The sequence below is a fragment of the Gavialis gangeticus genome, unplaced genomic scaffold (genome assembly GCF_001723915.1).
Source record: "Gavialis gangeticus isolate Ggan-Ray unplaced genomic scaffold, GavGan_comp1, whole genome shotgun sequence".
Lineage (NCBI taxonomy): Eukaryota > Metazoa > Chordata > Crocodylia > Gavialidae > Gavialis > Gavialis gangeticus.
This window is the reverse complement of record NW_017729029.1, coordinates 12,397,740-12,425,031: the sequence shown is the minus strand read 5'-3', so window position 1 is coordinate 12,425,031 and position 27,292 is coordinate 12,397,740. Positions and strand designations below refer to the sequence as shown.

At 48.7% G+C, this 27,292-nt stretch overlaps 1 long non-coding RNA gene across 1 annotated transcript in view; it reads left to right on the top strand.

The window, feature by feature from the left end:
- The window catches only part of LOC109300584, a 38,349-nt gene extending 27,636 nt beyond the window's left edge, over positions 1 to 10,713 (top strand). Inside the window, exon 3 of the long non-coding RNA XR_002098268.1 lies at positions 10,668 to 10,713. This is a non-coding gene — a long non-coding RNA (uncharacterized LOC109300584). The remainder of the gene's footprint in view (positions 1 to 10,667) is intronic.
- Positions 10,714 to 27,292: the final 16,579 nt, after the last annotated feature.

Sequence of the window (27,292 nt, the reverse complement as noted above, 5' to 3'; positions counted from 1 at the left end):
GTGAGGTGGTGCAGGCTCCCACCCTGGGGGTTTTTAAGAGGAGGTTGGATGACCACCTTACTGGGGTCATTTGACCCCAGTGCTCTTCCTGCCATGGCAGGGGGTCGGACTAGATGATCTGCTCAGGTCCCTTCCGACCCTAGAAACTATGAAACTATATTCTCCCATAGGTTCCTAAGGAAGTTTGGCCCTCTCTCTTTAATCTCAGAGCTACGTGACTCTGAACCACGGCGTAACAGATATTTAAGCGGCTGGTGCCCTTTTGGCCCCTTTCTGCCAGCGGGATGGAGAATCAACATTGAGTCACAGACAACGAGGGCTGGAAGGGAGCTCACATCTGCTGCCCAGCCCATTGCCCCCAGCCTGCCCCGGCGCAGGGGGTTGCTCCCTCCCCAGCGCAGGACTTTGCACTGGTCCTTGTTGAACCTCAGGAGATGCCTTTTGGCCCAATCCTCCAGTGTGTTGGACCAAAACAAATCCCTTCTCCTTCCTTCTGACTCCAGTGTCCCGTCTTTCTGAGAGTCTTGAAGCAAACAGAGGGCTTGCAGAGGCCGGGTGCTCTCATGCAGAGAACAGGCAGAAAAGCACCTTCTCTAGATGTTTTAACAAAAAACAACTAAGTGTAAAGCAAACAGTATCATGTTCTTTGATGGCTGCCTGTGTTAAAAGGCATCTAACAAGAACGGTCTGCTCCTTTTTCACGGTGATGCCTTGTAGGTGTGAAGCTTTTACACAGAGCTCTGCTTCCCCGCAGCTGCTGGTCATGACCTCTCAAGTTTCTTCAGCCTCACTCCCTAAGTCATAAAAATACTAGATGAGCTGCAATTCTCTGCATGCATTTACTTACGGGTGGTTAGGATGGGGATTAGTCTACAACTTTCACCCCAGCTGCTGCGTTCAGATAGTCTGTCTTGTTCATGGCACGTGGAAGGACGCCAGACTCGGTGCGGGCCGCCTTGGGGAACTTTGCTTCAAAGAGGAAGGCATGGTTCAAGGGGAACATCAAGTCCTGAGCCTGTCCTTCATGAACGAGCAGAGAAAAGAGAGTCCTGCCCGAGTCCAGATCCCACAAGCGCAGGACCGCATGCGGAGGGGAGTTTCGTGCTCCTGCGAGCACGATGCTCCAAGACGGAGCAAACAAACAAGAGGAATCAATTAGCTCCGAATGGAAGTGAAAATAATGCAACTTATTAGATGCTGAAATTGTTTTAGTGCTGGGAATGGAAATGAATTCATTACAACTGATGATCCCGTTAATAAAGATCCTTCTCCAGAGCCATCAAGGAGCGGCAAGTGCCGTAAACACAGCACCCCTCCTCGCTCATTAGCTTCCTCACCTGGAGGGAAGCCAAATCAGGCACTCACTTGCCAAAAGAAAGGATCAGGTGTAGTCGCAAGTGAGATCAGGGTGGGAGGAGAGCTTTGAAAGGCGCCCAAATCGAGGAGGTCCAATCGAGAGCAAAGGGAGTTAGGGGCACTCAGGAGGTAAGATAACAGAAGAGCAGCAAAAACAGAGAGGGGAGATGGGAGACAGGGCAAGGGCAATTTAGGACGCAGGCTGCTTTGGGAAGTCTCTACCTTCTGCATGGGCATTGGGCTTAATTACAGCTTCCACCAGCTGGCAAATCCCCCGGACCCGTGAGACTGCTGCCCATGTATAGACGCCCACAGTTTGTAGTGATGCTTAATGCGCATTAGCCTATTTTAATGCACATTAAAGCATCACTGAAAAAAACATGTCATTTAGTTGCTACCCTGCGTGGAAACTCTTCAGCGCCAGTTTGCTAACACTTGTTGGCCGAGAGAGGGGCCCATCAGCTTAGCGGGGGGAGGATGCATCACCCCTGCTGTAGAGACGAGATCCAGGGCTCTTCCCCTGCTATGCGACTAAGGGCAGTGTCCGGGCAAAGGGGTGCAAGAAGACCCAGGGCTTTGAGGCTAAGAGGTTATGAACTCAAACCATTCAAAACCCAGCCGTGGGCAGCACGTTTCAGCTTTGCTGCTGTTGCTACTTCAGCTGTAACGATGCTTTGCGGTGAGCTTGTCTTTCTGGTTAATTCAATGGGGGAAGAGACTGCAGCGCGTGAACAGACTGCAACTCACTCGGGCTAAAAATAAGTGTTTACAAACATGTTTTGGGAGAGGGAAGCCTTTTCGACACGTTCATCACTCCTCTTCCTCCCTCATCCCGACAGCCTGTGTGATCTTCCCCCAAAGTGAGTCAGTCCCTGATTGTGTGTCTGTCTCTGTGACTAAGCGTGAAGCAGCCCTGGCTATAATTAAGCTGTGGATGATGCCATGCTTGTTTGCTGATGCTCATCAGCAAAAGCCACCGGTACTTTTCCAGGGGAGTTCAGCGGCACACCCCAACCCTGCTGCCGGACCGGTGTGGAGAGAGGGGACACACCATGAGACTAGGACAGGCACTTTTGGTGCATGGTGATGTCTTCTGGCAGCTCTCGTCCACCCCTGGGAAGGCCGATCGTGGCCAGAGCACCAACACAGCCAGATGGAAATGGCCACAGAGAAACCTGGATGTCTCAACAGCTTACCGTTCTTCCAGGGATGTTTCTTTCCCATGGAAAGGCCATTTCAAGCCACCTCCCCTCCATCCTCTCTGAGCACCGTCGTCTCTGGTTTCCTGCCTGAAGGGTTCCTCTGTGTCACATGGGGGATGTGGGGGATGTGGAGTACATCCAAAAAACAGGCTCGATCTCCTTGGGGAAGCAGTGATTGGGAGGAGAGGAGCTAGTTTGCATGCTGCTATTGCCCAGGGAGCAGAGATCAGCTTGAGACGAGCAGCAATTTCACATGGCAGAGGGCACCATTAGCAGAAAATATAGCACAAACCACCCCGAGCAATTCTGTTTGGGGTCGGGCTCCGGGACTGAAGCCAGGGGTAGCATCGAAAACACCGACTCCTCCCTGACCAAAACACGCGGCCGGCACACATGAATGAAACGCTGGCCAACCCGGGGATCCGTGTCTATCGGAGCCAGTAAACAACCGGACCAAATTGCACCTGGTTTTATATCCTGTGGAATCGGACTGCGTAAAGCAGGACGAAAGTTCACCCGAGCATCGTACCGTCTCTCTTCATGGCTGTGTAAGATCTCATGGGCTCGCTCCAGGGACTCAGCGGATCTGCTCCCAGCACACACGTGGATCCCGCCCGCTGGCTTTTACAACCCAAACAAGAGTCTGTTCTTGATGAAGGGTTGAGCTTGGTCCTCTCCCTTCTTGTGCGTCGTCAGCAGAGCTGTCTACTACATCGCGGCTGGTGCAAGGAGCCGCTGGCTTGTACCGCATTTGTTATACCAATATTTGTTATAACCAGCTTGGTTATGCTGGATTGCCAGATTTCTCACTTGCCCCATTATTGGCTAGGTCTCTTTATCTTTTCCTAATAGCTCAGGTTTTGCCCAGATGTTAAGATCCAAATTACAAGCCCAAATACCTTGTGTGTGCAGGGATGAGAAAGGACACTGAGAAAATATTCTCCCTCTCATTAAGGATCTAGTGTCTCTTTAGCTTCATTTTCATCTACAAATCCTCTTCATTATCACAATAATGAGCATTTCTGCAGCTAAGCATGTTCATTATTTCAAAGGCAATCAGTCTGCCGGGGCATCTGGCCCAGTGGGTAGAGCCAAGCTTGGGGCCAGGGACTGCAGTGGGGGAGGAGGGGGTCCAGAAACCAAATATCAAGCCAAGGGACTCACCCGAGCCAGGGGTCAGCAAACAAGTTGAGGTCAAACTGAATCCAAGGGGCTGGATGTGTGATCAGGGAGGTCGGGGAGAAGCCAGAGAAGTTACCAGGACAGGAACTGCTTGAGGCCTGGAGACCAGCAAGTTGTGCAGCAAGGTTCGGGTACTGGGGGTCTTCCTTAAAAGCAGAGCCAGGACCAAACAGGAGGAAGAGGCCAGGGCTCAGCTGGTTTGGGTTCAGTTAGCCCGGTTAACCAGCTGAAGGGCTGGAGCCCCACTTAGCTTTATCCTTACGGCCAAAGGGATACAGGGAGGTATCAGATGTTTGCACAGATGTGGCAATTTGGGGCCATTTGATCTTCTGTACACACTCTCTGAAGTCATTCCTGCTTCATGCCCAGTACCTGTGGTTGAACCAGAGGATGCACTTCAGAAACCAGGCCCCCTTCATTTAGAAAATCCCCACCACCATGCAACAGTTTCGTTACGCCAGGATTCACTACCCTCAATGCTAGAAATAGTGCCTGATTTCCATTCGGACTCAAGTTGCCTTCAACCTCAACTTCCAGCTGTTGCACCTTGTGGCACCTCTGTTTGCTGGACTGAAGAATGGTTCATCATCGCATTTCTCTTCTTCATTAAGGTAATTACAGCCTGTGACCAAGTGCCCCCTTAACCACGCTTTTCTCATTAGGTGCATAAGAAGATGGTTATTCTGTTCTCCAGTGGGATTTGCGTCAGACGCCAGCGAATGCCCGGTCTTGTTCTTTATCTGTCCATTGGTCCATCAGCGTTTTGGGAGTGTTGGCTTTGCAGTCGATGGCTCAGAAAATAAGCACTGCCATTTCTGACACAAAGTGCTCCTCCCTTCCTTCTGTAGCCCACTCGTTTCTTTCTGAATTGGTTGTAAACAGTGATTTTCACCAGTGATTTCTGTCCTCCGTGTTTCCATAATACTGAATAGTTGGAATACGTGGTCTTAAATGAGCCATTTCTGTGCCTCTCGCCGATTAGCCAGGCTCCCAGTGTTGGTGTTGAGACGTTAAAGAATTTCTTCTCTCTTGGTGCCTTGAATAATGTTGTTCTCAACCTCTCAAGTTAGTGCTATATTCCCTTTTCACCCTCCCCGCCAGCTGTCAGTTCAACGCCCTTGTGAGGGGTCTAGCTGGCTGTCACCTAAAGGAGGGCCATCCAAACTCAGCAGTCCCCTCGCCCCATAGAAAATGGGACAATGGCCCACACAACCCAAATCCTCTGCACCTTGCACCTCCTCCTCAGCCAGTCGCCCAGGTCCAGAGTCATCTCCCTGCACTCGAGGGTCCCTGCGAAGAGATGTTGTGCATGGCTCCTTTCCTGCACGCACCCCAGAGCTCTCTGAAGAGGTCTGTAACCTTGGAAGTGTCCAGCCAAGCGGTGCCATTAGGGCCAGCGTGTCCTGGATCCTTTTCCACTGGCTCTACAAGCGCATCTACAAGACTCTGGAGGTCTTTTAGTCACCTCGCATGGCTCAGTGCATTGTCCTGCTGTTTGCCTCTCCTTTGTCAAACACATGCCTTCCACGCCTCTCCCCACACCAATTATCCTTTTTCCTTAATATGGCTGGAGTTGTCTTTGCAGGCGTGCTGGATGGTCTTTGTGGGTTGAGTGGAGAAGAAAGCTCCATGCCTGTCTTGTATGGCTCTCTTCTATTTAACCAGTCAGACTGGATAGTCTTAACTGGGAATGTCTACACATGCATTAACATTTAATGTAATGCGCATTAAATCTCGTACTTCCAGACGTTTATACACGTGCTCCAGGAGTAGGGGAGCGGTGCTTTAATTAAAGTGGCTCTGAGAACCACTCTAATTAAAATGCTTGGAGCATTTCATGTATTAGCATCCTTGTGCTTAAAAATGGCAGCGGGGATGCTTTATCTAAAGCTCATTCAAACCCCCGCCACTATTTTTAAGCACGGGGACACTGATACACGAGACGCTGGAGCCTGCTGGAGCACAGTAATTACCATTAATCAAGTCTGCTCCAATGCACTGTAATTACAGCATGTTGGAGCAGCCTCACTGCTCGTGTATAGGTGCCCACAGTTTTTAGTGTTGCTTCATGTGCATTAGCCTATTTTAATGCACGTTAACTAAATAGCATGTTTTTTCAGTGATGCTTCAATGTGCATTAAAATAGGCTAATGCACGTTAAAGTGGACGTGTAGGCTCTTTTCTCTGGCAGTCACAGCCAGTCCATCCTCACCTGGTGTTTGAGAACAAAGCAGTCTAAAGAGTCTGACTGCAAGCAAAACTGACACTGACTTCTCTAGGAACTGCACTTTGGTCTATTTTTTAATAATTTCTATATTTCTAGTACTTCCAATATTTTCAAAATAGAGCTGGGCAAAATATTTTGGGCAGGCAGTTATACAAAATCTTTATTGACCGACATGTCCCATTTTGCAAAATGTACTGTTACTTTCTCAAATTTACTTGATCAATATTTATTACTGAGATATTTATCAAGATGCTATTGAAAGCATTGTTGGAATATGTGGTTTACTGAATATTATGCAAAATGGATCTGCTTTACACCCTCTAAAATAGAAACAGTTTGAAAAACTTTGAAATGTTTCATGTCAGAAGCAAGCATTTTTGGGGGGCAATATCTTTTCTTGGACCAACTACATTGTTGGGAGAGATTGTAGACACACTTTTGGGCACAAGATACTCTTCCTTGGGTCTAGGAAAGAAGCAGACACTGCTATAGCATCACAGCAGCACTACAAGAACATTTTTCATGAAATTGTTTCCTTCTCATAGACCACCTTGTTACATCAGCATAAATTGGAAGCTGGCATTTTTTCAAAATCTTGGATTTGTAAGTCAGACAAAGAAATGCTTTCCCTCCCCAAATTCATCCACAATTACTGGATGTTTTACCTTCAAAACCCAAACTAAATCGTCTTATGAAACTCTTGGCAGGGGGAAAGCCAAAGCAATTTGGTTTGCTGAAAAACTGGAAAGAGCTGAAAGCATCCGTTATGTGTTGCTGTGCTACCTGCGATACAGCAAATACTGCTTGGATGAAGGTTTAGCTAAAAATAATAGTCTCTGCTCTGGGTCTTCATGTCTACATCCTTCATTTCCAAGGTACTTGACAACCTAACCAAGCAGGTTTGACACATCATGTGCAGCAGCTGCTCCTCTACACCTGGCTGTCGACACCCCCGCAATCAACTCAGAAAAGCATGAGGAAATGATTAATACGATATTAAGCAAAATAACTGTATACATGAATAATGATATGTATTGAGCAAAGCCAATAAACAATTACTGTTCACTCATCTCTATGTGAAGTTTCCCCTGGTTTAATCATTGAGGTCTTGTTGTTTCTTGTAGTAAGCACAGCTAAGGAGGCTGGGATGTGAAGCGATAATTACCTCTCTGTACTTTAGGCTCTTTGTCTGTGTTTACGAGTGCATTTAAAGGGAACTTAGTAAAGGCACTGACAGCTTCACTGCAAATCTACTATTACCGGAAAATGTTTGGCAGGCTGCATGATGGGGGTAGCTGTGCAAAATACGGGAGTAGGATGGAAAATGGCCTGTTTTGCCATTGTGACTCTTCCATCTCTGTGTCTTTTTCTGCTCTAGGGTGAGCTATGAGCTAACATGGTTTAGATGAAGTGCAGCTATTATACACAGAGGGTGCATCTACATGTGTACATTTACTGCACAGTAACTGAAAATTACTGAGCAGTACAGGAGCACGTCTACATGTACATGCCTGTATTACATAGTAACTATGGCAATGTATGCCAACTTTGGTGTAAATTTGCTACCTGCATCATGCAGGTAGAAAATTAATGCCCAAGTAGTTACTGCACAGTAACGCACATGTAGATGCATTACTGCACAGTAACACTGTGTGTGTGGACTGACCTGAGACCAACTTTACTCCCAAGTTAGTCCAAACACAGTTACTGTGCTTTAATGCCTGCACATGTAGATGCCGGCCTAAATCCGCTTACTGCGCAGTAATTTACTGCACAGTAAATGCATATGTAGACACACCCAGAGGGATGGGGAATCTACTAAACAGAGACATGCAGTTAGCCATGTTAGTCTGAAGTCTGGCAGAAGGCAGGATTGACACGCACCATATAGACTAGCTAAATAAGACATAGAGACAGTACAAGCTTTCATGAACTTTCGGTCACTTCATCCTCCCTTAACACAGTCCATTAAATGAATTCAAACCCATGAGGTGGCTATCTACCCTGCTTTCCATCTGCTTCTTAGTTAGTCCATAAAGTGCACATCTATCTTGCCTTCGATCTGCTTAACTCCAGATATTGCAGATTCAAAAGGTCAAAGGCAATACTGCATTTGCACTCCGCTTCCCCGAAGGGGTTGTTGAAGGTTGTTGGATGCCCTTCACTGCAGGGGCTGATTTACCTGTCTGGAGGGAAGCAGGGCTGAGGCTCTGCTTCCTTCTCTCCTCCAGATGACCCCGATGGTTGCACCATCCCCGTGGCCAGAACCAGCCTCCACCTGCATCTGTTGCCCTGCACGCCCAGTCCTGTAGGAAGATCGGGAGTGGGTCCCTTGTAGGTCTCTTAAATCTCGGCTTTTGTTTGAACCTGCCTGTCTGGGAAAAAGATCCTGCAAGAAGGAGAAGCCAAAGCTAAGGCTGCTGGTGAATCCTGCCATCCCAGCCTGTGTGCCTCCCTAGGTAAGGGCAGAAGCTGGCATGGAGCAGCCCTCAGGACGTGAAGTCAGCTCTCATCATAGAGACCATAAAGCTTTATTCTGGGCTACACAGAGACATTAGCAGTGCAGGGTCCCGTCCCCCGCCCCGCTCCACTTTTGCATGTATAAGCTATAGCCCATGAATAGAGATGTGCTTTTACTGTAAACTCAAAATAAAATCGCTATTCCACCTACCAGGCAGATACGAGGCACCAAACGTGCTGCTGCTTCTTCACATTATCCAGTTTCATCCCCCTCTTCCCCGCTCCTGCTTCTTGCTTTGGCAATATGAGCAATTAAATACTACATTTACATGCATAATTCAGCAAAAGGGACTGAGCAGCCCAAGCCATGTCATAACCACAATCATCTCAAACCTACACATGCTTCCTGTGAGTAATAGCACGATTCCAGTCCACTCCATGGCAGGTTCACAGTCCTTGCTAGACTAGCTGAGCATCTGCTAGCAATGCATTTAAACAGCATGACTGGCATCTGTCATGGGTTTGTCCTCCCACCTAGGAAGTGTCCTGGAATAGCTTGAGTCAGACCTGCTTTGTAGGACATGTACTCAGCTACATGTTAACGCGGAGAAGGTGAGGGCAAAGAAATGTGCCCTGCACTTGGAGTTCAGGGAGGTCAGGTTTAGCATGGTCCTTCGGGCCGGGGAATGGGGGAGTTATTTCCACAGCCCTTGACTGACCCCGGAGAAAATCTCATCTCTTGTACAGATGTACTTTACCATCCATTTAGTGGGAGCGTTGCCCGCAGATGGAGGACAGTTATTCTTCCCCTCCATTCAGCACTAGGGAGGCCACATCTGGATCCTGTGTCCAGCTGTCGGCCCCCCACTACAGAAAAGGGTGTGGACAATTTGGAGAGACACCAGTGGAGGGCAATGAAAATGGTTGTGGGCTGGGGACAGGACTGGTGAGGAGAGGCTGAGGGAACTGGGCTGATTTTGTCCGCAGAAGAGAAGACCGAGGGGGATTGAACAGCAGCCTTCACCTCCCTGCTGGGGGGGCTGCAAAGAGGATGGAGCTGGACTGGTCTCAGTGGGGGCAGATGACAGGACAAGGAGCAATGGGCTCAAGCTGCAGCAAGGGAAGTTGAGGTTGGATATTAGGAAAAACTCTCTCAGGAGGACGGTAGTAAAGCACTGGACCAGGTTATCCAGAGAGGTGGTGGAGTCTCCATCCTTGGAGGTGTTTAAGACCCAGCTTGACAAAGCCTTGGCTGGGATGATGTAGTTGGGGCTGGTCCTGCTTGGAGCAGGGGGTTGGACTGGATGTGACCTCCTGAGCTCCCTTCCACCCTCCTTGTCTATGATCCTTTCAGGAAGTTTCCCTGTGCCAGGAGTAGCATCTCCATCTCCATAATGGTCTTTGTCAATGGGCTTAGTCCATCATGTTCGCATCATGCTTACCACGTAGTACCAAGCAGCTCTATCAATTCTGCACCATGGTGTTTGCTGTTCAATCACAGCAGCCCGATTTTAACAGCAAAGTAGAGGTGTTACACTGCAAACCAGGACACCCGCATGGGATTCACTCTACTACTGAACAGCCTTTTAACACCATCGAAAGTAAAAGGTTGATTCAATAAACCTTCAGCTCCTCTTGCAGCTTCTGCTGCTATGACATTTGAAATAGTCTAAATCCAGGGTGTGTTTGGCCATCTGGGTTATCTGGGTATTCACGAGTGAGCTGAGTATTTCTCTGAAGCCTAAATATTGGCTGCTTCACTTGTTGAGGGTTTAACGTGCCTTTTTATGCCCAAGTGCTTCTCTAGATGTCCATCTTGGCACATCGCATCGTGGGACACGGGGTTATTTCAGGTCCAGTCATCTCACCTCTCATCTGCACTAAGAAAACCAAATGCCCTGCAGCAATGGGAGAACAGACGTGTGGTCTCTATTTACCAACAATTGGATCCAATACTTGATCGGCCTGGTTAGAAAAAAAAAAGAGAGAGAGAAATGTTTTCTCCATAGATCTTCAGGGCCAAACAAATAAGAACAGAGCCCAGGAGTCATACAGCACAGGAAACCTCAGGGCCTCGTTTAAATCAGCTTAAATCAAATTTATCATCATCTGTGTTTATATGGTCTTTTTTTTTTTTTCTTTTTTAATTATTTCCAGTCAACTGAACTGGAAACATATGTTCCTTCTTGCCAAAAGTCTTGAATTGGCTCGTAATCCTTTGTTTTAACTCGGATCTACAGGTTTTCAGTAGGAGCGTACAAGAGACCTGCACTCCAGGGCACAGATGCCACATCCCTGGTTTCAGGCATCGCAACCCTCAAGTTGAGAGGAGAATCGAGTCCGTTAAGAGCGCACACCGTAAACGGCACCGGCAAGCGCACGAGGCTCGTGCAGCAGCATGCAATGAGCTACCTGCCTTTCACGATGCCCGGGACAAACCAGGTATGCAAGCAACGCCCGGCCGCTAAGCTAGCAGAGCCAGGAGCAGAGACGAGACACTCGCGTCTCTTCCTTGCCAACGTGATGCTATTGCATGAGGATGCGGATAAACAAGGAGACTCGCCGGGTTTTCAGCAGGGTGTTTCAGGGATGCGGCACAGTCCGCTAAATAAAGCCATTTTCCCTCTTCCGCACAGAAGTTGCCCGAAATCATCTTCCAGTGATGTTCAGACTCTCTAGACCTAGATAGTTATTTATATTTTTCCCCTGCAGCACTAGACGAGTTAAAAATAAGAGCCAGGAATGACTTCTGTCATGCCACCGTGAATGCTGCTGCCGTGAGACCTAAGCAAATGGGATTTTAGAGTATGGTAAAAAGCTGTAGTTTGTGCTTTCCTTTGGCTAACGCACTTGCCAGGACATATACACGCAGGGCCGAGCCTGCCGTCCTAGCAAAGTGCGATAGTGTTCTTGGCTGGAAAGCTGACAAGACACCGAATTCCAGATTCAGGAAATGCTCAGCCCTATGATGTGTTCATAATTAAATTTATTTCCCTTGAATGCCACTGTGAGTCTCCCTGGCTTATTGTACTAGGCGGCTGCATGTAAAGGATGAAGCCTGTGGAATCGAATAGATTGATGACATGATTTAAGAACTATCGGGAAAGATTAATTGAATTAAATGGGACTCTCACTAGTTGCCCTAATCTTCTGGAGTGAGCTTGACTGATTTTGCACCTTACCTGCATTCCAAAACCCATACATTATATATGTTTTATATGTTTTTTCCCCAGTTTATTAGGTGCTTTCAGTGTTCAGTCAATTACTACCCACTGGAGGAAAAAAAACTCAGAAATATTTATAGTCTCTTTGATGCCTTGTTTGTTCCTCTCCTTGTTTTATTATAGTGGGGTTGGGTGACCTCTGATGACCACTTTAGAGACATAGGGGTCAAATCCCAGGAGTCTTGCTCAGCCCCCGAGGGCGCTTGTACATGGTGTGTATTGTTTAGATGCACGTAATGAAACGGCACCAAAACTGCCATTTTGCTAAGTTTCATAGTTGTTAGGGTCAGAAGGGACCTCAAGAGATCACTGAGTTAGTTGCATGTGAAAATACACGCTGACGTCTTTTTATTGTGGTAGGTTTTGATTTAGTGTAGTAAATTAGACCACCCCCGACACATTTTATTTTTTACTGTGGGTGAGCTAAAAAGGGGAAGAGGATGGCCCCTCTGGGACCCTTCACTGATGCAGGCTGTAAAGCCTCTCCACAGCTCTGCCCTGGCACTAAGGCTTGGGTCACAAGTGCAGTGCTTGGACGGAGTAGCAGCAAAGCAACACAGGACTGCAAGGGACCTCCAAGGTCTGTCGTACAGCTCCTGGACAATCTTGCATGCATTGGCAGAACTTTTTGGGTCCTGCTCTTTGCAGCGAGAGAGAAAACAATACCTTCAAAGTTGCAGCAAAGTTTAGCTTGGATAATAGGAAAACCCTTCTTCGTTAGAACAAGGAGGCAGTGGAATAGACACCTCGGGCAGCTGTGAAATCTCCATCACTGGAGATGTTCAGGAAGCTGGACAAGCTTTGGTCGGGGATGGTTTAGGCATAGGTATGTCTTTGCTCTACTCTGGGTATTTCCCAGGCCCCTGGGCTTTGCTGGTTGCCACATAGGGCTGGGCTGGGAATGATTTCCCCCCCTCTTGTTGCTGCTTGCGTTAGGGGAGAGGGTTCTCCTTCTGCAGAAGCACTGGGCATTGGTGCAGCCAGGGATGGGGATGGGGACTGGCCTCGGCCAACTGGGACTCAAACCTGGAGGATCCTGGCTAGAGGATCTTGCCCCTTTGCTCAGGGTCGGACTGTCACCATACTTGACATGTATTGGTATGTATTTGACATATTTGGTATGTATTGTACCCCATGGTCAGATTGGTATGGCCGGAGGGGGAGAAGAAGGGGTTGCCTTCCTCTGTAGTGGGGGACGTGACCTCTACCTGGGATCCAGCGAGCATATTTCAATGTGCAACAACAGGATGCTGGCTGCTGTGGTCCCCTGGCTTTACCAGTGTGATGTCTTACGGCTGTCGGGGTTGACAGCGTAGCTTTGCCAATAGGCTAGACCAGCGCTTCTCAACCAGGGTGCCTTGAAATCTTTTCAAAGATGCATTTCATGGCATCTCACGCAAGTACCGTTGGGGTAAAACATGATTCACAAGATAAACCAAGAGATTTCATACAGGAATCCACAGTGTTCAAAACATCTGCCCCGAGCTCTTTGCAACAGAAGAATTGCTCTGTTATTTTGCTGTAGTCAAGAAAAAGAGTGAAAACCAAGAGCTGGCATTTTTTGAGGGCTGTCTTGAGTCTAAAAAGTTTGATAACCGCTGCTGATTTAGTCTGGAGAAGAGAAGACCAAAGGGGATTTGATAGCAGCTTTCACCTCCCTGCCAGGGGGCTGCAAAGAGGATGGAGCTGGACTGGTCTCAGTGGGGGCAGATGACAGGACAAGGAGCAATGGGCTCAAGCTGCAGCAAGGGAAGTTGAGGCTGGATATTAAGAAAAACTCTCTCATTAGGAGGGTGGTGAAGCACTGGGACAGGTTACCCAGAGAGGTGGTGGCATCTCCATCCTTGGAGGCGTTTAAGACCCAAGCAGACAAAGCCTTTTCTGGGATGATGTAGTTGGGGCCGGTCCCGCTTGGAGCAGGGGGTTGGATAGATGCGACTTCTGAGCTCCCTTCCCACCCGTGTTGCCTATGAGTCTATGCCTATCACCAGTGGTGATTTCATATGCCCGCGTTCTCCTGTTAGCAGGGCTAAGATAATTTTTCCATAACTCAAAAGCCTTTCCGGATTGATCCCTTGCACCTCAGGACCCTAAAGTGACCTGCGTGTTCTGGAAAAAGGCCTCTCTGCCATGGGGGTCAGGCCGGGAGAATGACCGATTCTTTATCGGAGGTAAAGACAGCAGGATTTAGGTCCATCGCCCCCAACTCTTTGGGGTTTGTACTGTGTGACCCACTGCCCCCAGCCAGCTCTGGGCTCTCCCCCATGCTGGAAGGGAGCAGCTCGCCGCTTCTCCCCATCTCGGCACCGCTGTGTCTTGCATTTCTTGACACTGTGCAAGGCAGGGAGGGAGGGCGCTCCAGGGATAACAGCATTCCCCCAGGCTCTTCCATCCAGGGTGCCTTTACTGTCAGCTTCAGCCTGTGCAACACCCCTGCAAACACACGCTCTGCATGGGACCCCTGCTCCGGGGGCAATTTCAGCCCCAGCCTATGGACTGCCCTGCGTGATTGCAGCTTGGGAAAGGGATAAGCTGTCATGACAATGAGCCAGAGGCGCCTGCAAAGGCTCCCATGTCATTCCCCTGCTTCAGCAACAAATCAGGGGGGTCTCTCTTTGGATCTCGAGGTGAACGGCTCAGACGGCACTTGCATTTTGTTAGGCATGGCGAAACCAAAGGAGGCTTTCTGCACTTCTCTGCATTCCCGCCCCAGGTTAAACTCTGTAATCTGTTCACTCAGGGACCCGCGCCTGTTGGACAATGGCCGCAAAGAGCATTGCTTGCACTTCTTTGCCTTCTAGCTACTAAATGCAGGGCTCTTTTAGGCCCCTGCTACACGTTATATATATTGCACAATTAACTAATAAATTGCACAATAAATATAGACCAGCCACACATGCCAAGTAAGACCAGCCACAAGTGCAAAGTAATTATCACACTATTAACTGGTGAGTCGCACAATACATTTAGATCAGCCACATGTGCACAGTAATGATCACAAGATAAAAATGGCTATCACTATATAAAGAGAGAGCCAACTATGAAGTTAGTGCTTGAAAATGCACAACTCTAGTGTTGGTTCCTAACCAGCTTTCACTTGAATGTGTAGCAGGGCCCTTAGAAACACAGGGCCAGAGTCTCCTCCTGGGCTACACCATTGCAAATCAAGGATAGCTTCAATGGTCTTTCATGTCCCCTCTCCCAGGGTCCCCCTGATGTGAGATAAGCATGGCCTGGAAGGAACTGCGTCTAGCATCAGGTTCCCTAGGCTTTGGGTATTCCTCATGGACAAGGCAAAGGGGGTTGTCCCTGTCAACACACAGCCACTGCCACCCCTCGAACTGGAGGGAGGTGTGCATCTGCACGGGGTAGGCATTTGCACTGGTGCATTGAGTAAGGGGGCAGAGGTGCGTCCGGTTTGGGGCGCTCGGCGTCGCTCTACCCAAATGGGACACCACGCACCACATTGGAGCCCAACCTCCAGGTTGTAACAGCATATTTCCTGTGGCACTACGGGAATTCATGGATACCCCCCCAGTCACAGTCATGGAGAATAGCTGTACTGCTTGTTGAGAAATACCTCCCAGGGGGACACAGCAATGAGACCCTCCGTGCCCGGCAGCGGCTGCCGTCTCAACGTGGGGGCATTGTCGAGACATGCCCTAAAAGGGCTGCTCTGATTGTCTTTTAATCCCCATGCCACATGCCAGAAAAAGCATGCCTGCTGCCCCGCACGATGGATTGACATTTCCACAAGCTAACGAGCTATGACATTGCACCAGGCGTGATAATTGGACCTCGGGGCCCATCCCTGTTGTGGTCACTCCGGTGGGAATCGGACATTTAGGGGTCAGCACAACTTCCAGATGGCACAAGGGATGTTAAGAAGAAAGAGACGTCCGAGCCTGCAGACTAAATGTGCACCAAGGGAGACGACTCATTATGCACCTGCCTTGTTCTGCCTCGTCTCGTAGTGATTTTAAATAGGTGCAGGGAGAACCGGGGAGGTTCACATCTCCCCTCCAGCTGTCAAATGTGTAGTGTCAGCGGGAGGGGAGGACCCAGGCAACAAGGTACGACCCAGCACGGTAAGGATGGCAGAGCCACGATGCTTTATAAGGTTCATTAGCATGGGCTAGTTAAGCATCTGAAAGATGCTAATTTCTTGGTTACAGTCTTGGACTTCAGTCTTAAAGGATCCTGTCTTTGGCAGTAAAACATGTAGCAAAGGGTGGCTGGAATGGCCTTCAAGCTTGAGAGAAAGTCATTTAATTTTAGAGCGTGTCAATAAGTACAAGGCAGAAAGCTTGTGCATATAATAGCATCCATCAGACATTTTCCCTTCAAAACTTGTTGACCTTCTCGGGAGAGGGCACTGCACAGAACAGCGGCTCTGCTCATCACCTGTCTCCGAAAGATGGAATTGCTGCTACCCGATTTCTGCAGCCAAAAATTAGGTCAGTTATCAACAGCAACAGATTACAGAGTCTCTGCTCCCCTGCTTGAGGAGATGAAGGGCTAAGAGGGCCCTCGCAATGGTGCAGCAAGTCGGATCGTCTACGTCCCAGCCCTGCCAAGACACCGTCGTCGAGATTCCTCCTTGGAGCCCAGGAATGGGGAAGAGGAAGGGGCGGAAAGAGAAAAGAAAACGAGGCAGTGCTGCTAATCTGACAATCTGCTGCTGAATTTTAATTTCTGCCTTCAGAAATTTATCTATCAGTTGATCACAGTATTTGCAACGAGCATTTAGGGAAGTTCCTTATGAGCAGGGATCCTGGTTTTCTCTGATAAAAAGAAAAAAATCCCCATTTTTCACATTGAAAAATGTAACCCAAAATCCACATTTTTCCGCGATTAAAATGAAACGCCACTGGTATACAGATAATATATTTTTTTTTAAATCAGAGAAAACCAGGATCCCTGCTCATGAGCAACTTCCCTAAATGCTCATTGCAAATACTGTGATCAACCGATAGATACATTTTCTGAAGGTAAAAGGTTAAAATTCAGCAGCAAATTGCCAGATTAGCAGCACTGTAACACTGCCGCCTTGCTTTCTTTTCTTTTCCCTTTCCTTCCCCTAACCCAAAATCCACATTTTTCTGTGATTAAAAGGAAATGCCACTGGTATCTAGATATCTATATATTAGTCTAGATATAGATATCTATCTAGAAATTAGTGGCGTTTCATTTTAATCATGGGGGGGAAAAAAAAAAAAAAATCACCAAAACCCCCCAATTTTGGGATTTAAAAAAGTAACCCCAAATCCACATTTTTCCATGATTAAAATGAAACACCACTAATATATAGATATCTATACATTAGTCTAGATATAGATATCTATCTAGATATCCATATATTAGTGGCGTTTCATTTTAATCGTGGAAAAATTTGGATTTTGGGTTACCTTTTTTAATCCAAAAATTGTGGGGTTTTTTGTTCCTTTTTTTAAATCAGCATTACCCAGGATCCCTGCTCACGAGTTACGGCTGTGAAAAGCAATGAAAGCTGGAGGTCTGCGCTGGAGCAGGATTTCACAGAAGCCTCCTGCAGCAAAGTACATTGCAAATGGCCACATCGCTGTTTAGACGCAGAAAACTCCTCCAGTGACAGCGTCTTCAGCAAGCCAGACTTTGCAATTGCACAGTAGGAAATTATGAAGTCAGGCTTTTGGGAAGGTAGGTAGTGATTTAAGGTAAAAGCCTTTCAAGATGATCTAAAACTTTAATTTAGACTACATCCCAAATACAAACCGCAGTGTTAAGTAATGGAAGGAAATGGTTATGTTTTAAGAATTAGGACACCTAATTGAGCAGCGACAGGACTGACAGAAGGTAAACAACGGCAAATCCGATGCCTTATTTTATTTATAACATGCACTGACTCGATGCTAGAACCGCTATTTGAATTCTCTCTAGTATCAGGCTTGGAAATATTTCAACCCCGTTAAATATTCTAAGGCTGCGCCGTGCTCAGACATCCCCGTCACAGAGAAGGAGCTTGCAGATGCCCACAAACCCTGAACAGATGGGATATCGGAGGATTTCTGCACGCTGAAGGGCCTTGCGGAGTTAAAAGGAATTTTTATGAGCCCACCAAGAAGCAGTGGCAAACGCGATGGATTTCCAGAGGACAAACGTTCATTGTAAGCACAGTGAACTCAGCCGTGCGCGTCGCGGTTTAATGCCGCCGGACCGCATCTGCTCGTGACGCCCAACCGGGCTGTGCCCAGCGAGGACTTTCCACCAGAGAAAGAGACCGCGTCCTTGAACGGGCCACCCCACCACCCCATGCAAACCTACTGCACCGCAGAAAGACAACGCACACTGACCGCACGCCTCGATGCCACCTGCCATCCCTGCCAGAGAGACCCTTGGATAATGGCAACTTATTCTGGAAGGGGACAACACTTTGAGATATGCCGGATCCGACCCTTGCGTTGCTCTTGGCTTTTGGACAGCACCCGCACCCCGAGCTGAACTCGTCCTCAGAAATCAACTCCCCAGTGATCAACGCACAACCATGGGCACACGAGCAGCACACGCAAAACCTTTTTCGACACCTCCCGCGAAAAAGAAAGCGTCCAGGGATCCTACGCGTGCCCATTGCAAAATGCGATACGCCTCATCCGACGCACCAAACGGCCTCGTGGAAACTACGTGGGCGAAGCCAAACGCCCACTGGTAAAAACGATACGGCCTTCGGATGGTAGCGGGAGAGGAGAGCAGCCTCTCCATTTCTCATGCCACAGGCCTTGCCCTCAAGGAAAACCCACATGATACCCGCCGAAGATGGGCCCGGGAACACAACTTCATTATTTGACTGGATGCTAAAAACCATGGACTTTTAACACGGGCGATGGTTTTATAGCTCATTGCAATTACCTGCCCACGCTGCTAATGGCTCCGCGCTCCACATGGGATAACGGCACTCTTCCCTTCCGACCGAGCCGCTTCTTTTACATAATGAGCTTTATCTCACTCATCTCTTCCTTGCTTGGACGGTAATGACTTCTGCCCCCTTTGCTCCGCTCCACAGGTTTATTGCCCACTTTCCTACTTAAGCGACCATTTGCATTTACATAATAGGGTTAAAACAGCACCCCCCTCTGCAAACCCCAGGCAGAAGTTGCTGGGCAGGACCGAGAGATGCCTGTTCAAGCGGGAAAGGAGCGGGGAGCCAGGATATCTTATGGAGGCTACGGGCACCTTGGAGAGGGAGAACAGGGGCTGTCCCCCCCGGGGCGCTTTAAATTGGGATTTTTATCCTCAACAGCATTGCAAAGCCAAATGGGGAGCAGAGCTACCGTGTCCAGGGCCTCACGCCACATCGCCTTGCACCTGCTACAGTCTTAAAATTTTTATGCAGATTATTCCCTTCTGATTGGGCAGTGATTGGACTCACTTTGCATAACGAGGCCACCAGCTGCAGGCCAGTGGAGGTCAATGGCAAAATGCAACAAGGGGTCATTAACAGACGCATCTTGTTTCGGGCTTGCATATATTAATCAACCAAAGAAGCAGCTTATTTCAAATGGTTATTAGGAATAATAATAATAACAACAACAACAAAAAAAGAGGCTTTGCCCGCCTTAATAAATGCATCGTTATTTCCTTACCGTAATTCACTTCTACATATTTATAAGCTCTGAGAAGGCTGAAGGTAGGAAATCTATAACACTCACTCCTTCCCCAGAGCAGTAGTTCATGGGGATTTATGGGCTCTGAAAATGGTCTCGAACAAAATCAATCCATTTTTCATTTAAAAAAATCAAAACTTTCAAGGCAATAATTATAGCTGAGCAGGATTTCACTGCTGGTTTAAAATGAATGCCCTCTCCCATGCACTCAAATAAATTCAGGCGTCCAAATCTGCTGTCGCTTTTATGCAAATGAGCGGTGCCATTGTTCAAGGTACCTGCCACGTTGACTTTAATTTGATCGGTTAACGCTCACTGGAATACAAAAGTAAATTGAGCATAGGCAATCTGTTACTGATGTGGTGTCAGGACACAGTGGCGTAACCAGTCTTTTCTACACGGTCAGATTTGGAGCTGAAATATGCTCTTAAATGACAGCACACACCAGCAACAAAATCTATTATATTTTGGTGGAATACACCGATTCACTAATGCCACGTTTGCGCCACCCCATAATTTTAAGGTAGGAGGGGGTTTTATGGTTATTTTTCAATGAAAGCCCATTTGTGGACCTGAAAACACACGAGACATTGTTTTTATCCAATCCGCTGCATGTGCATTAGTAAGCAAGCAGTTCTCATAGTGAGCGGGATGCTCTTTTTCAGTCCCCGACATGCTTCTCATGCTCAGAAAACAGGATGCTCCGAATTTGGATGTTTGCAAAATTTCCCTTAAAATTTGCACAAAAATCAGGATGAAACTGAGCCAAAGCCTTCCATGCAAAACCCTCTCTCGTGCCACCAGGCATGGGGTTGGTGGCTGGTAGCACTCGTGGTCGTTTCCTTCAATGCTTTCTGAAAGCCAGCCCAGAAGCATGGGAAAAAGCAACACCGTCTGCTCTGCATTGCAACCCAAGAGGGGAAACACAACTCATCTCCCCTAACTGGACTCTCCTTTCTGTCCTCAGATCCCCTCCATAAACAGCGGGGCGCTCCTTGATCTTGTTTCATAACCAGGTGTGGAGCTCTGCCTCCCCTCTCACCTTGCTCTCTGACATGAAACCCTCCCATGTGTTGGCAACAGCTAGTCTAGAGACTACCATGTTAGTCCCAAAGGTGCTCCCTTGCCCTACCTTCTGCCTAGTTTACTTTGCAAGTCTCCCATTGGCAGACGAAAGCAAATCAGGATTCGTAGTAGTAGAGGTGATATCATTGCCAGACAAGGTCCTTTGGGGGATTGTGATCTCTTTTATTAGACCAACTAAAAGAGATCACAATTAGACCAACGCGGCCACAACCAACACCCCCAAGTCTCCCATTAACATCGGACCTCTTTATAAACCTCCTAACTCAGATATTTTCACGTACAGCTATTAGCCGAGATTCTTTCAGGTGTCCTCTAATTATAAGTTAATCAAGAGCATGACAGTGTGCAGATTGTATGCTGGTGTCTCCTATCTTTCTTCCCAAAACAGTACCAAAAAGAGACACAGAACAATGGCACGCATCTGTCTCTCTTTATGTGCATCTAATTAAGTTCATGAATATTAACATCCAATCTAATATACTACCGGTCAATATCTTAATTAGATAAACGAGCTCACAGTGTAGTGAGACAATCAAATTAAACCGACTTCATCACATCTTCCTGTGGAGTGACAGAACAAATACATTTCAACGCCCATTTTTAAACCCCTTGATCAAGTTAAGATAGCTCCGTCTAATCTTTTCGAGAACAACAGCTGCGTCTCCTCCTGCACACGGCGCATTACTGAAACCCTTTGAATCGCTAAGAATTGCTCTCGAATACCTTTTCGGATCCAGCCCTTTTGACATTTTTACTAGGAAGAGTCATTCCCTCTCCAAGCCAGCTCAGCACTAAACAAGCGTTTCCTGTCGGTCTCAGCTGGGCACACGCGAAGATCTTCAGAGTTGCAAACTCATTCCCTACAAACTCATTTGCTAGGTAATCACGGCATGCTCGTTAGCAATCAGCAGTTTGAGGTTTTATTTTCCGGAGGAAAAGGGACAATTCTTGAACGAGGGCTTTGTCCTTTCCTTGATGATCAGACGCTGTTTAGATGCTGTCATGGGAAAGGACTGCAATCCTCTCCGAAAAGCAGGCCCTGGAGAGTAATTGGGAAGAGTATTTGTAATAGTTAATAGGGTAGTCTGAGGCAGTGTCTTAGAAGCACGAATATCCACTGCCTGGCATGAGAATTTTCTCCTACACATCTTCAAACCCTTTAATCACGGTTTTGAACAAAAAGTGTCCTTTTGATTTCCCAAGCTTTGAGTTCCCTTCCAAATGCCGTTTGATTAATGGCTGCATTATCGTTCCTGAGATTTACATCGGTGACACAGAGAAAGGCGCGATGATTAATGCCATGTTAGCTCATGTCTCGAAATCAGATAGATCCCTACGGTGTGACGCCAGTGGGACTAATTTATTGGCAGCAGCGTAACTCAGCACATCTTACCCAGACTTTTGCACTTCTACTGCGAACATTACTTGGTCCACGCTACTAGCAAAGGCTCTTCTAACAAAGATGCAGCGTGACCACTTTTTTCCTGGCCAGGCTTAAACCATGCTGTGAAGGTCTAACTGCAGCTATGCTGGGGTTTTGGCCAGCATCAGTAGATTGGTTTCCTACTCTCACCAACACAGCTAGGCTGGGAAACCCTTACAAGCAGAGCAAGTCTCTATGTCCTCAAAGTGTGCATGGGCTAGTACCGCAACTCCCAGCTTGACGCTGCATGCAGGGAAGTCAGGGATGGTTCGGCTACTCCCCTCACCAGGACTGGTCTGGGTCCCATGTTGCTTAATTAAATTTATTTCAGCAGAGCTGTTAATGGCTATCAGCCCAATCCCCTCAGCCTCTCCTCGCCAGTGCTGTCCCCCAGCCCCCAATCATTTTTGTTGTCCTCCCTTCTGCAGTGGAGGGGCCAAAACTGGACACAGGACTCCAGATGTGGCCTCCCCAGTGCCGAATAGAGGGGAACAAGGCTGTATCCCAGGTTAGCCCTAAAACAATAATGCAAGGTCTCTCTAACTTCGAGATGGCCTGTGCTCTGGACCACCTGGGCTGTAGCCCTGCCCTGGTTAGAGGCCAGCCGTGCCCCACGCCCCCTCCGCAGCCAGACCTGCTGCCCACCCCCTGCAGATGCTCTGCACATCTGGAGGAAGCTGCTCGTGCCCCAGCGCAGGGAAGGAGGCACTTGGCGTGCGTGCAATTGTGCTAATGGCGAGGTGCACGTCTCCGGGGTTATCTAAGGCTTGATGCCTGGGTGTTTCCTTCCCTGGCTTTAAAACTTATGACTAATTGAACGCATCTGCTCCCGCCGTGCCGACAGGCACACATGGCGGGGCTCTGCCCAGGGTTATATTGGGCAGGTGTTGTGTGCGCAGCAACCGTAAGCGATACACAATGTAGTGCTTCAGCGTATGAATAATTGATGGTGTAATTTCCATGTCAGCTGAAGAGTTTGTTTTCCCCCCCATCTCCAGCTTTTCCTCGCTGCTCTTGAAGCAAAAGGCTGGTCTGGAAGACAAAAGGGCTGGGCTCCTTTCCCCTCCATGACCTTGGGCAATCACCCGATGTCTGCTCACAAATTATGGCTGCAATTCAGGGAAGATGGATGCACTGGATCCCTTGCACAAGAGAAGGGCATCACATCCCTGCTGCACGTAAAAATATGAAGGCAGCCTTCACTACACAGGCATGGTAAAAAACACGGGTTTAAGTATGGGTTATCATACAGATGTTGCATTGCTTATAGTCTCCCAACTTCATCGTCTGCGGTCCGGGCACTCTCTTACTTCTATAACAGCGAATGCAGCTTATGAAACAGCAGCTTGTGCTCCCTGCCAAACTGGCCCAACACTTGCATGGTTGGAAGTGGTTAGTTTGATTTCCTGGGAGCGGTGGGGCCATACGAGCAGGCGTTTTGCATCTCGCTCTAATTCACAGGGAAGCGGGAAAGCGTTCGTGAACTTAAACTTTCCTTGAATTTTGGCACGAGGATTACAGGTCTGACGTTCTGTGCTGAATGCTGGATTATACGATTTGCTACGAGCTACTCCTAATTTGTGGCTTGTACGATGCTTATTTAAAATGTGTACATTTATGTGCTAGGGTCTGAGAGGCTGACGATGAACAGCATTTGCACTGAAAAGCAGAAGGGACACATTTGCTCTCTCTCCCCATCAGGAAATGGGGCTGGCTGTTCCCAGAGAAGACCTAGATTTACTTTTTGATATAGTTACGCCACTTTACATGCCATCAACCCTGCTTCTCCAGCATGGATTCAGAGCCAGAACAGCAGAGGCTCTCATCACCTGCCTTCGCTTTTTGGCTGGGATGTCCCTCCTCACTCCGCAAAGGCAGCTCCGTTGCCTCCTCTCCTTTCCTGGATTGGCTTTTTTCATAACATTCATCTGCTCCAAGATGTTTTTCTCCTGATACCAGAAAAGCACGAGAATGCACCCCCGGTCCACGCGCACACATGTCTCGAACGAGCAAGAAGGACGACCGCGGCTCTGACTGTGCAAGGAGGAGGAACCACATCTGGGCTTTCATCAGTCTCCTTGGCAGGTGTCACTCGTACTAACCTCACCCAAAGTCTGAGCACGCTTGTCCTCAGCGGATATCCTGGCAGCTCATGCGTGCAAGGGTCGGATGCAGGATCTTTCCAGTCCTGTGGGTCTGTGACAAGCAGGGTCTTGATGGCTACCTTGGGGTTGGGCTACTTTGGATGCATGCTCGGTCCCCCTCATTCTTCTTTCTGAGAGCGTTTCCAGCCAAATGTCTCATTTCACCCAGCCCAGAAGTGCCTCTGGCTTCCCATCATCACTACAGCCACTGAAGCAGGGCCGTTTGGAAGCAAAACAGGAGCTGAAGAGCACTCGCCCTCCTGGAGGAGATGGCTCCAGGCCGTGCGCTATACCCTCCTGGCAAGCAAATGCGTCCCAGTAACTTTCCCGGTTCCCTGTGTCGTGTGGTCCCATGTTTTTGATTTTAAACGTTGCATAAAATAGATGAATGCTGAGAAGACAGGGAAGCACGAGTTACTAGGGACCCGGCAAGATGCAAGCGAGCTATTCATCAGGCCTTGCAGGGGGAGTGCCATATGCCGTGCTGTTTGCAGGCGCTGGAAGGGCAGCAGTGCAAGCACCTGGCGTGCAGAGGTTTTAAGCAGAGCGGGAAGGATTTTGTGGGGAAGGAGATGCTCTTTCCAGCAAACATTTCCCAGGAAAAGGGGAGAGCGATGCTGCCGGCTGCATCTCACCATAGTGAGGCACAGCGACAGCACCAGACACATCTCCCCTTGGCTCTTTGGTGCTGCTCAGAAGTTTCTATGATGTCTCTATTTTCTCTTTCTTGTGCTGCTCCTTTCTGGGAATGGGATTTCAAGCAGCTGGAGCCCGCAGCTACAGCCTGGAGAGATGAGTCTATTCACTTCTTTGCAGCAAAGCCTCTCCAAAGACATGTGCAAAGTGGGGATGACACGGCTGTGGCGATATCCCAGCTTATTGCTCAAAAGCGACTTCAGCACGGCTACGGAGGCGGCAGGAGCACGCTTGCGACGCGTGGTATATGTGGAAATGGACTTAAACAGCTAAGAGCTATCTACTCGTGTCCTCCTTGTTCAGGGTCTATAAGAGACGGGCGACTTGACAAGCAGAGCAGATTACAGTAAGAGAGAGCCGAAATCCCTGTCCAGGCACCTCGGGATACTCGACAGGCTTGGAAACGCTGTTGGTGGCTGCGTTTGGGATCGGGACCAAGGTGCTCTGGGTCCTTGCAAGGTATTGAGCAGGGAGAGACAGGGATTACCCCGGCCCCTTGCACAATAAGCACACGGGCACTTTTCTCCAAGGGTGCAGCTCTCAGGACAGGGACCAGAGCAAAACCGCATGCATGGAAGACTGCGTCTGCAGGGCTACGTGGCGGCAGCATCGGCAAATTGGCCCGATCCCCAGACGGACTCTCAGGTGTGCAAGGAGCTACCCGAGTGCCGGGCCACAAGAGGCCTTGGAGGCCAAGTTCAGTCTCTGCATTCAACAAATTGCAAAAGGGTCTTACAAGGATGACTCCTCTCCCCCCCCAGCGCCACAGCGCACCTAGAAATGCACCCACGTAGTCTGGGTCAGGAGGTGGGGGGAAGACGAGGGTCCTGCCATCAGCAAGGAATCAGGTTATTGCAGACTCAAAAGATGCTAGGAAGGCGATCCTGCCTTGCAATGCAACCTTTCCCCATAAACGACAGTCTTCGTGAACCCGAGCCGGGGACGAAGGACGGGGATTCCCTCCCGACCCAGATTCAGCGACGGGTTCAGTCCCGAGCTCACGAGCGAGGTTTTCCTTACAGCGCGCCCTGCATGCCCATCTCCAGCTGTGACCCATGCCCAGTAGCTCAGGGAGCAGGTGACCCCCCTCCCCACCCAGCCACCGGTAACAAATTCAGGTGAAAAACACAGGACCAGCGAAATTCTGCACAGGTTCCCATCCATCCAGCACCTTTATAGGGATACCGCGTACTCACACCTGAGACTCTCCGTTTAGGGGGGAAATGTTGCAGCCTGCCGCGATTCGGCATCTGGTGCCGAGCTTTGCAGAAAGATGAAAATGCCCAGATGTTCACTGCATCCTAAGACCCGCAAAATACAGCCCGAAGCAGGTGCAAACCTCTCTTATTTCAACGGAGCCACCCCTGCTTTGAGCGGTCTGACACACTGCCGCCGCAGCCTTTTCCATCTTTCTTTTCACCACCCCGGAGGGATACGTAGACCGCTTGTCAATGCAGTCTGTAATGGATGGTAATGAAATAAAATCGGGGCCCTATTTATGCAGTTCCCCTGATGTAAGAAACAATGGCGAGAGGGGAAGAGAGTGAGAGAGAGATCTCAGTTCGGTTTGCTCCCTCTGCGGGGCACGCATGCGAACTTGGGAGAGTGACTGCAGCTCGTGTTGTTGTATAATGACAGCAAATATTCACGGAAGGTAACGACATATGCTACTTTGATCTATGTTTGATAACAACAGTTATCAAACGACAGCTAAAGTGTGTGCAAAGGGAGCAGGCATTGATCACAGGAAGATGCATTTCTAGGAGCAGGTCGATTTTCTTTCCCCCCTCCCCTGGTCCAGCCCTATCTGCATTCAGGGGCTCTGACCCCTAACAAGGGCACGTCAGGGCGAGGAAGTCCTTCGTACACCTTGATTAATACATTTCCGCTGGGTGGGGAACGAGGAGACGGCTGTATGCGGCTGTCTTAGCGAAACCGGACGCGTTTGGGAGCCGTCGGCAGCCTGGCGTTCAATCTCAGCACATGGTGCTTCTATCCAGGGCTTTTCTTGGCCCGCGCCGAGGAGAAGCATTTGGTGCAGAAAAGAATTTGCACTTAAAATGCTCCAAGTGTGATCCAGAGCTGCTAATAATTTGAGAGAAGGATGTTTTAAAGGAAAAAAGGAATCCATCGTTCACGACTGCTGTTCCTGGTGTGTCCAGGGAGGGGGTAGAGATGCTCTAGTAGGCTCAGCCAGGCTGGCTGGGAAAGAAAACTGACCCGTGGAAGCCTGTTCATTTAAAATCACTTTGCTGAGCTATGCGAGATGGAGAAACCAACCTGGAAATCTCCGGCAGCCCATGACACACTGTTCCTCATTTATAGCTCTACAGCAAATTGCATGGCCCCAGGAGTCTCGCTCTCAGGGCTCCTTACGAGCAGAAAGGCTTGACAAGCGTGCAGACGGCCCAATTTGAAAAAGCCACGGGTCTGAGCCTCCTGCCACGGGTGCTTATTTCACGCCAACATGAGTCTCCGCGGCCTGTAATAGAGTCGCTCCTGCCTAACAGCATCCCCGTAAGGGAGCCCGCGTGCATCTGCAGCGTGTATGGTACCCAGGGGGGCATTGCCTTCCCCCTGCAATGCACCCATTTCACATCCACGTCTAAGTCTGGATTATTCTCCAGAGCTCTGCAGGGATTGATGAACAAA